The 10,295-nt window shown below is 32.1% G+C and overlaps 2 long non-coding RNA genes across 2 annotated transcripts; one reads left to right on the top strand and one right to left on the bottom strand.

Annotated features, from left to right (window-relative positions):
* The first annotated feature begins 236 nt into the window (after positions 1-236).
* Positions 237-10,092, top strand: LOC111094477. Its single transcript, XR_005385519.1, has 4 exons — positions 237-366; positions 1,661-1,735; positions 4,821-4,930; positions 9,475-10,092. It is a non-coding gene; the product is annotated as an uncharacterized LOC111094477 (long non-coding RNA).
* LOC119868015 lies at positions 1,763-8,702 on the bottom strand. The gene is made up of 3 exons (XR_005385520.1): positions 8,639-8,702; positions 3,237-3,302; positions 1,763-1,812 (listed from the first exon to the last, which is right to left on the bottom strand). It is a non-coding gene; the product is annotated as an uncharacterized LOC119868015 (long non-coding RNA).
* Positions 10,093-10,295: the final 203 nt, after the last annotated feature.

Genomic DNA, 10,295 nt, shown 5'->3' with positions numbered 1-10,295 from the left:
ATAATAGTGATGACTCCATCATGGATTCACTAAGAATTTCATGAATAAGAACTTCATTACTTTTTAAAGATAAATATTAGCATGTTAAGTCAAGTAACTGATGTTGTTAAGATAAATGTTAGTAATTCAACAAACATTTATTGTTACTTCATAAGCAGCAGGCATTATAATATGGATAGAATGATGTATATCATTTGGTTTGTGTCTTCAAGGAATACACAATTTGTAGGAGAGGACAAATATAAAAATAACTATAAAAAAAGAAAATTGTGAAAGATTTGATTAAGGACTATGAAGCAAACTACATTTACAAAGAGTATCCTGTTTTTTTTACTTGATGGAATATACTAAGAAGTTCTATGACTGGTAAATCTTAATTCTAAAGAAATAAATCAAGAAGATAATTTTCAGTATGATATTATTATTTATGGTCCTTTTATATGTGACTGTTCAGAAAGGTAGACGATTTTCAATATCTTTTTCTGAGAGTCCATGCATCCTAGAGAATAAATTGTTAGGTATGGAGCAGGTTAAAAAAAATAAAAATAAAAAAAAAGCAAACTTCCCTTACCTGTTTGTATGCTCTTGTAAGGTAACTTGCTTTATCAAATGTGACACAGGCAGACACTTAAGAAATACTTGCACACAAGAATTTGCTATACTTAGAACCCTCTATTTATAATGCAAATAAATACAAGCTAGTCTTCTGGATAATGGGTGCCATGTGGAGAAAAAGTGATATAATCGATTGACATTCAGTGATCAAATATGTGAGATGTGAGTGAGACTGTTCTAAATCATTCACCATGTAGCCGACCTGATGGTTAACCTGACAGCCACACTACTCATGCATAAAAGAGCCAGCATAGGTCAACCTCTGCTGGCCAAGCCCAGAAGAATTGGCTGTACTAAGAAAAAGAAATGTACTAACTCATAACTAAAATAACTTTTCTGTATATAGACTACAACATTTTAATTGAATGTATACATCTAAATAAGCTATAATTCTATCCATAGAAATCCACCGTGAACTGACATCTAAAATATCAGCTTGAACCAACTCTATATGACCTATATTTACATACAGATTTTTTTAAGTTTAGCTATTTCAGTGGGATATTAGATATTATATTAGCATGCAAGAGTGAATTCCAAAATTATTTTAAATCTTTTTCATATAATGTATGTAAGAGTCATTCCAAAATTCTATCAATACTTAACTCTGTCCACAAATACTGATTGCACTATCTACTACGTGAAACCTCAAATTTATAAAACTTAACCATAATTGTCAAGGTACTTTGTCTCTCTTGGTAAACCATAATTAGCTTGTGTCATTTACTGGAAGGATTACCCTTGATGATGCATTCTGGCCATCTGCCGAATTTAACAAGTCAAAATGAACATATTAATGTTTGCATCAACTAACAAATAATTGAATTCCTTTAATATCTTATGGATATGATGATCTGATTATTCTCCTTCCTCACTTTTCCAAAATTCCCCAAACTATGAAACAAATGTACTCTCAACTTAAAAGCTATATTTATGCCATGCTATTGATAATTTAATCAAGTTTCTAAAATCAATTACACTCCACTCTATATAACCTCACATTACCACTAAAGATGCAGAAAATGAAATTTGATTGCTTTCTCAGGTTATCTGTCATGAGTACTTAATGGAAATTCGCCAAGCAAGTTTCTCACCAGACCGACTATACACCATACCAAAGGTACTCACCAGTGTTTTATGACACTTACTATTCAGTAATCACAGTTATCGTTCTAGGTCCCACAGTATGAGTTTGTCCTATTGAAGAAAATGAAGCATTATCAAATATTGAACCTCTCATATTTCTTGATAATGCTCAGAGGAACTATTCAGATCTTATCCATCATTTCTGCATTTTAAAATTCTGTGCATTATCTACAAAGTGATATCTAGGATTCTGGCAAGCAGAATCTTAATGCTCTGGATATTTAGTGTGAATGTCAAACTCTGTGATTTCCCCCATAATAAATTTCAATTGACTGGTGTCACTTACTGGAAAGGTTACATGTGATTGAATTTATGACCATTTGCTGCTGAACTCAGCTTATAAATTGCTAATGATTCTGGCAGATGATCCAGTTTCTTATGCCAGTGAAATATTTGAGGTTAATTAAATAGCCTTCATCACCTCTTTTCACCAAAATGCCAATGAACTGCTGAGAAGTTAAATAAATGTACTACTTGGTACCCACTGATGCCAAATAAACCACTCTAAGTACATACTTTCCTGAGCCTATTATAATGATCATCTAAAACAGAGCATGAAGTCTTAGATCCTTAAACATTACTAAATGGAGAAATTATTTGAAAAGTAATTTTTTTCCCCAGCACCATTAGGGAAAATCCCATAAGATCAAAGTAAGAGTAAAATAAACTTAAAAATAATAATAAAATAAATTTAAATATACAACAGTCAACAAATATTAAGATCATAAAATTCTTTACAGATACAGAACATAATTTTTCGCTTCACATAAATATTCTAAAATCAGTTATTATTGAACATTAGTTCAATGTTTAAAATAAGTCACACTTCAAAATTATGCTAAATTACAGTAATTCGGGTAATAAATTATTTAAATAAAACACAATTGATTTCCTTTAAGAAACAGTATCTTCAGCTCTCACTATCTAAAGAAATATTTCTCTTTTGCCTTAAGTATGGTGTTATATAAATACTTCTACAGTGACATCATTCAAAATCATTAGGACTTATCTGCACAAGACTATTTTCCTATCCTCTATCTATTATACTCTTCTAAGATTTTTTTAAGGATTTGTTTGTTTATTTGTTTATTTATTTATTTATTTATTTATTTATTTATTTATTTGAGAGAAAGAGCAAGAGAGGGAGCACACATGAGCTGGGGGAGGGCAGAGAGAGTGGGAGAATCTCAAGCAGGCTCCTCACTGAGCGCAAAACTCGACATGGGCCCCAATCTCACAACCCTGCTATCATGACGTAAGCCAAAATCAAGAGTTGAGGGTCCAACCAACTGAGTCACCCAGGCACCCCTCTTAGTTTTTATTAGAACTCTAGTTTGTTATTGTTGTTGTTTTGAGGTGGTAAAATTCTTAGCTAGAAGATTCTGTTCCCCACTATTCCCTGTAGTCAGGGGTTGACACTGAAATGTTAAGAAGTTAGTGGGTAGAGTTTCAAGTATTGGTCCTTAAGACTTTACCTTCTTTCTGTTATTTTTCTTTTAAGAATTCTCAAATTCTGGCATCCAAGTTGGGTCATAGGTGATCTTGAAAATAATAGAGCAGAAAAATTAAACCGGTTAATGAACCCCAGACTTATTTTATGTAAGAAAGAGAAAGAATGTGCTACATTATTTAGGTCCTTTATTTGGTCACTTAGCAATTGAACTTTAGTCTAACTTATATAGCTAGCAACTAATTCATTAATTCATCAGGTGATATAAAATGTTTTAATAGAAATGTTAGCCATTAATTAAGCAATAATTTGAAAGATGGTCAACAAATTTTCTGTAAATTTTTGAGGTTTTTTTGTTTGTTTGTTTTTTGTTTTGTTTTGTTTTGTTTTTGTAGACTTTGCAACCAGCTTAGAGCCCAAAGCGGGTCTTGAATGCACTACCCTGAGATCAAGACCTGAGATCAAGACCTGAGCTGAGATTAAGAGTTGACCACATAACCAATTGAGCTAATCTTAATAGTTACAATATTTACTACTCAAGATAAAATAGAATAAGCTGTTTTTTAAGGTAAATATTAATTGGTATATGTGGAATTTTAACCTCATCAGTTCTTACCTACTCTGATCAAACAGTGCTGCAATCATCTTCAGCATTCTGCATTCTTTGACATTGTATTGTATACCTAAACTAGCTCACCCATCCACAATATTTTAGATATTGTGGGGATGACTTTAAAATTATAATCTCCAGCTCTGACTTTTCCACAGAACTGCAAAAGCAGTTGAATGCTTCTGTGTGGCTTGTGCTGTGCTCAGGGATGTGTATATGTGAACAAAATAGATTCAGTACCTGCATTGACAAGTTAGCAGTCTAGTGCACATGATAGACATTAAACAAGCAAATTAGGGATCCCTGGGTGGCGCAGCGGTTTGGCGCCTGCCTTTGGCCCAGGGCGCGATCCTGGAGACCCGGGATCGAATCCCACGTCGGGCTCCCGGTGCATGGAGCCTGCTTCTCCCTCTGCCTGTGTCTCTGCCTCTCTCTCTCTCTCTGTGACTATCATGAATAAATAAATAAAATCTTTAAAAAAAAAATAAAAAATAAACAAGCAAATTCGAAATCAGTATATATTTGTTATTGTGTAAAATTCCATGAATAACATTTCAGGATTGTGGAATACAGAGTGACAGGATAAGAAAATAATTATCTTTGTCAGTCAAGGGAAAGATAATTACAGAGTCTAGAAGGAAGAAAGAGAGATGTCTAGGAAGACAAGAAGGAAACAGCATGTTAAAAAGTCCCTAAAGTCAGGATAACTTTAGTAACTTTTTGCCAAAAAATGATGTAAAAAAAAAAAAAAAAATTCAGGTGGAAATCCCTGAAGTGCTTAAAGCAAGTAAAATAAAGAATGTGATTTATTCCACTGAAAAGATGACTCTTGCTACTCTGCTGAAAAAATAATAGATTGGATTGGAATACACTCAATAAATTTGTTAAATTAAGCCAATAGAAAGTCAAGAAATGTGATTATGTGAAAGACAGTCTAATCCACTGATTGATAAAAAGTAAAAAATGTTTAAACTAAACACTTTCATTGTTTTACTACAGAAGATTACTTACTCATGATGACAAAATGCCCTTAAGAATGATAATAGCAAATATGCAATGATGCATCTGAGAGAGGCTCATATTGTTGGTGAGCACATAATGACTTTATTGTAAGTATTCCTATGTTGTGTTTTATTTTATTCTATAAAATAAAGGTGGTAATATGGAACTGTTATTAAGATATGGATGTCATGATTTATTATTTTAAACATTATTTTAAAACATTTCTTATTAATCTGATCTTCTTGTATGAATATGCATGCATTTTTAGCAGGGAAAAGAAGTTCAAATTTTATCATAAAAGTCCAAAGATGAATTGTAATTATTTGATAGAATTTCGCTTGTTGCAGCTATTGACAGAAAATGTGTGCTAACAGAAATTCCTATAGTTCAGTAGAGAGACATGATAAAATAATAGGATGAGCACAGAAAAAAGGAAAAGAAATAAAATATTTTAGTATTTAGCATTGCACTGTCTTAGCATCTCCAGGGTAATAGCCAATTAAAGAATAGTATAATAAATGTATAGCTAACAACCCCAAAGATAGGAAAGATAGAATAATGAAAATTCTTGATTAAAAAGAAACCAAATGATAAGGAAAAAAGGAAATAACGTTAGTTGAAAACAAAAAACCAGAGCAAAATGTAGATGTAAATACAAATATATCAGTGATTACATTAAATGTTAATAGTGATCTGGTTAATATTGGATACATTAAACCTAAGCACATGCTGCTTATAAGAAAAATCACTTTAAATATGAGGATACATAAAAATTGAAATTAAAAAGAAAATATGCCATGCAATACAAAGCTAACGTACATCAAAGTAGACTTTTTGCAAAGATATTGGTTTTAGTAGTAGGTAAAAAGTAACATTCCTACCAGAAGAAAAATAATAATTCTCAATTCATATGTACTTAGGAATATAGTTTTAATTATATGAAGCAAAAACTGAATGAAAAGGAGAAATAGATAAACCTATAACCCACATGAGAGATGTTTAACCCACCTCTCTCAGTAACTGATAGAACAGAAAAAATTAAGTAATGGAAAGTCTGGACTCTCTGATTAACACACCGAACTTCTGAACTGACATATTTAGGACACCATGCCCAACAGTGACGGAATAGAGATGTCCATAGACACTTGCTGGACCATAAAACAGGACTGAAGAAATTTCAAGTGATTGAAATCATTCAGTATATTCTTTGACTGCACAATTTAGAAATTGAATATGAAAAGATTACTAGAAAATCCACATAAGGATCCATAAGCAGCTGTTGAGAAGAAATTGTAAGATAGTATTTTCATAACCTGGAAGCTGGCGGGGATTTCTTAAGCAGGGCACAAAAGCACTGCCCATAAGGAAAAAACTGATCGATTAAGTCTCATTAAAATATTAAAAATTATCATAAAATCAGACAAAACTAATTTACCTTGTATAAGTTGGGATGGTAGGAGTAGGATCTAGGGTTTGTGACTGTAAGGAGGCAGAAGGGAACCTTCTAATATGTTGACCATTTTCTATATCTTGATTTGGGTGATTGTGACATGAGTGTGTTCAGTTTGTGGAAATATATTGATTTTTATTTTTAGCATAGTGCTCTTATTTTCATATGTATTATAGTTGAATTAAACATTAAGAAAAAAAACCCCAAACTTCTCTTCTTCAGTGGATACAATTAAGAGAGAGAAAAGGTAAGCCATAAAGTGAAGATATTTGAAATACATACATCCAACAGACTTACATTTGTAAGTCAATAAAAGATAGTCAAATACAAAAGAAATATAAAAGACTTAAACATTTTATAATGTTCTTACGAAGACCAAATGCCCAATAACCACCTTAAAAGTTACATTAGGAACTTTTAGTAACTATTACTAATCGGGAATTAGGGAAATGCCAATTAAAACCATAATGGTTACTACACACCCAGTAGAATGATGATTCTAACAAGACTTATAATATCAAATGGAGCAAATGGAACTTTAATATACTGATATCACAATGTAAGCAGATGGACCCAATTTTGAAAACTGTCAGTATTTTATAAAGTACCTTTTAAATATATACCTTTTAAATCTACAGTGCCACTCCTAGATGCATAGTCAACAGAAATTCTAACACATATGCATCAAAAGTGATGTACAAGAATATTCATAGCACCACTATTTATAAGATACAAAAGATGGAATTACTCAATATGTCCATCAGGAACAGAATGCATAAAAATTTGTGATATATTAATATAATATTGCAATAAAAATGAAGGCAGTAAAGTTACACAAAACATGGATAAATTTCATGAACATAATACTAAGAGAAAGTAGCTAGATGCAAAATAGGTCATTCTGCATGATTTCATTTAAATAAATTTCAAAAAACAGATAAAACTAATTAATGGTGACATATAAATAAAGTTAATCTTTATCTTTGGATGGGAGTTACTGGATGGAAATTTATAAAGCTTCCTATCTGCTAATAATATACTTTATTTCTTATTTTTATTTTTTTAAAGATTTTGTTTATTTGAGAGAGAGAGAGAGAGAGAGAGAAAGTGAAAGAACATGAGCTATGGAGAGGGGCAGGGGAGGAGGGAGAAGCATGGAGCCAGATGCGATGGGGGTAACGGATGGGGTTAAAAGTTGTTTTTTGAACTTCTAAAATAAGCATGAGACAATCAAGTAGCGATCTTTCTTTCTTTCTTTCTTTCTTTCTTTCTTTCTTTCTTTCTTTCTTTCTTTCTTCCTTTTTTTTTTTAAGATTTTATTTTTTTATTCATGAGAGGCACAGAGACAGAGAGGGGGCAGAGACACAGGCGGAGGGAGAAGCAGCCTCCATGCAGGGAGCCAGATATGGGACTCTATCCTGGGACCCCGATATGGGACTCTATCCTGGGACCCCAGGATCACACCCTGGCGGAAGGCAGCACTAAACCACTGAGCCACTGGCTGCCAAGTAGTGATTTCTTTAAAAAAAAAAAAAATTGTATCTATGAGTAAAGGGGAGGGAAAAAACATTAGACTATCAGATAAAATTAGGGAGTTGTAAGCATATTGATTTCAACTATGGGAATAAATGGCAAAAAAGAAAAAAAAACTTTAATAAAAGGAGACTCACCAAATATGAGACCTCTTCATCAGCTCCATATAGGCATAGAAATAAATTCATGAAGAACAGTAATTTAAATGTATTTTAAAGTTAAAATGACCTACACATCAACTTCAAGAGAAAAAAATATACCTTTTTTTAACTTCAAACTTTTTATGTGTCTGCTTAACGTATCTGGATTGTTTCTGTAGAAAAATCTGAAGGTTTAGTAGCAAATGGCTACTAGAAAATCAATTTTATTTGAAAACTCCATTTCAAATGAGCAGGGGCTGATAGTCCAGGTGACAGATTTAATAGATTGTATTCTACTCTCTGGAGTGCACTGAGCCCATCACAGTTCTACACTGATACCCACACTCAATCTGACAAACACACAGAATTTCATGTCTTTATTAAAAGTCGTGATGTAATTTTCTCTTATGTAACTAAATCATATTCTTAGACAAAAACTATTTTAAATAATCTCTTTTTTCCATAAAGAGAACCCTTGCAAATGTTATACTTCAAACTTATGCTAATCGCTGAGAATTACATATAGCAAGCTTACAAAAACAAAAGAACAAACAAACAAAAAACACCTTTTGATTGAACTGAAGAAGGAATGATAAAGTACTCTTTCCAAAATCTGCCTTATTAGTAATGCTTGATCTTTACTAAGGCTATTTGACCACCCATTTATTTATTACTCAACCTACAGTTTTTACCTTTTCCATTGTGTTGAACTCTGAAGATATTTCTGTTGTTGTTGTTCTATTAAACTCTGTGGGAAGTTGAAAACCTTTAAATGACTTAGAAATGTCAAAACAAAAACAAAAACAAAACTCAAAAAAAAAAAAACACTGTATCTTATTGCTTTCACAAGTGATGTCTTTTAAATATAAAAACAGTTGCATTAATCTACATTGCATTAATGAAATGTCAAGGAAAATACAACAATGTCAAAGGTTACTAACAACTCCAGAGTCATGCATTCATATGAGCAAAACGATGAATCAGTTCATCTAGTTTATTTAGGAGGGCAGGCAATTTATTTTCTTTCTTTTGTATAGAGTAAGTCACAAATACTGATATTTTTAAGATGCCAAAGCTTGTAATAAATTAGTCAATCTCACTTTTGCATAAATCCTAAGTCAAATATAAATTAGGACAGTTAAGCAGTACATTTAAACAAATTAATCCGAGGTAATGTGTGTTTTGTTCTGGAAAGTTTGCAAATATTTAATATTTGGAACTCTATTAATATGTTAATAGACCAAAGCAAAAAATCTGATAATAGTTAAAATGCACATTCATTCTGTATAATTCTTCCTATACTAGTAATATAAGACTACTTCTTTAACATGATAAAGAGATTTATCTCAAGCCACCATTGAAGCAGTTAACAATTATGTGCTTAAATAGCTTTCTCATTAGTGTTGGACGAGCTAAGCATAACTGTTATCTCCACTATTACCTAGCAGTTCTAACCATTATAATAAGAGAAGACATAGAAATAACAGAGGAAGCTAACAAATCAAATTATTATTATTATTATTTTCAGGCCCTATGATTGTCTCAAGAAACTAGAAAACTCAAGTAAATCAACAGGCTAATACTACAACTCTTAGAAGTAACTGATGTGTTATATCAACAAATGGCCTTCATACACTGGGAACAAGCACTTATTTGTATTTTCCAATGGACTGGCTTCATAGATTGTTTTCACAATATATAAAGAATAATATATTTCTATTATCGGATAAAACATGGAAACGTGTTAGAAAATGATACCAGAAAAAAAAAAAAAAGAAAATGATACCAGGTATCTCAGCACGTTTGTGTTGCACCTGAAATGTACCTGTAAGCATATGTAAAAATGTAAATTATATAGCAGAAGTGGGTTATTAGCACATATTTTCCCCTAAAACACTTGTTTTGGTTTTTTTTTTTTTTCCCATTTTTACCCCACCCCATACTTCTCCACCACTCAATTTTCTCCTCTCCTCTCAACTAATAACTGCAGTGTGATCATTAACAACTCAATTTTATTTTTTCTATATTCCTTTCCCCAGTCTCATGTTATAATGCATACACTTCCACACATGCCTCCCTGTGCATACGTAGTTCTTTGCCATTGTTTGCTTAATAAAAAAATAAAGATTCCGAGTGCCTGGGTGGCTCAGTGGTTGAGTGTCTGCATTTGGCTCAGGTCATGATCCCTGAGTCCTGGGATCGAGTCCTGCAATGGGCTCCCTCCAGGGATCCTGCTTCTCCTTCTGTCTATGTCTCTGGTTTTCTCTCCATGTCTCTCATGAATAAATAAATAAAATTTTAAAAAATATATAAATAAAAAATTAAGATTCCATCAAGTAGGCTATGTAT

The sequence above is a fragment of the Canis lupus genome, chromosome 38 (assembly GCF_011100685.1).
Source record: "Canis lupus familiaris isolate Mischka breed German Shepherd chromosome 38, alternate assembly UU_Cfam_GSD_1.0, whole genome shotgun sequence".
Classification (NCBI taxonomy): domain Eukaryota; kingdom Metazoa; phylum Chordata; class Mammalia; order Carnivora; family Canidae; genus Canis; species Canis lupus.
The sequence above is the reverse complement of the archived record's forward strand: the minus strand, read 5'-3'. Positions and strand labels throughout refer to the sequence as shown.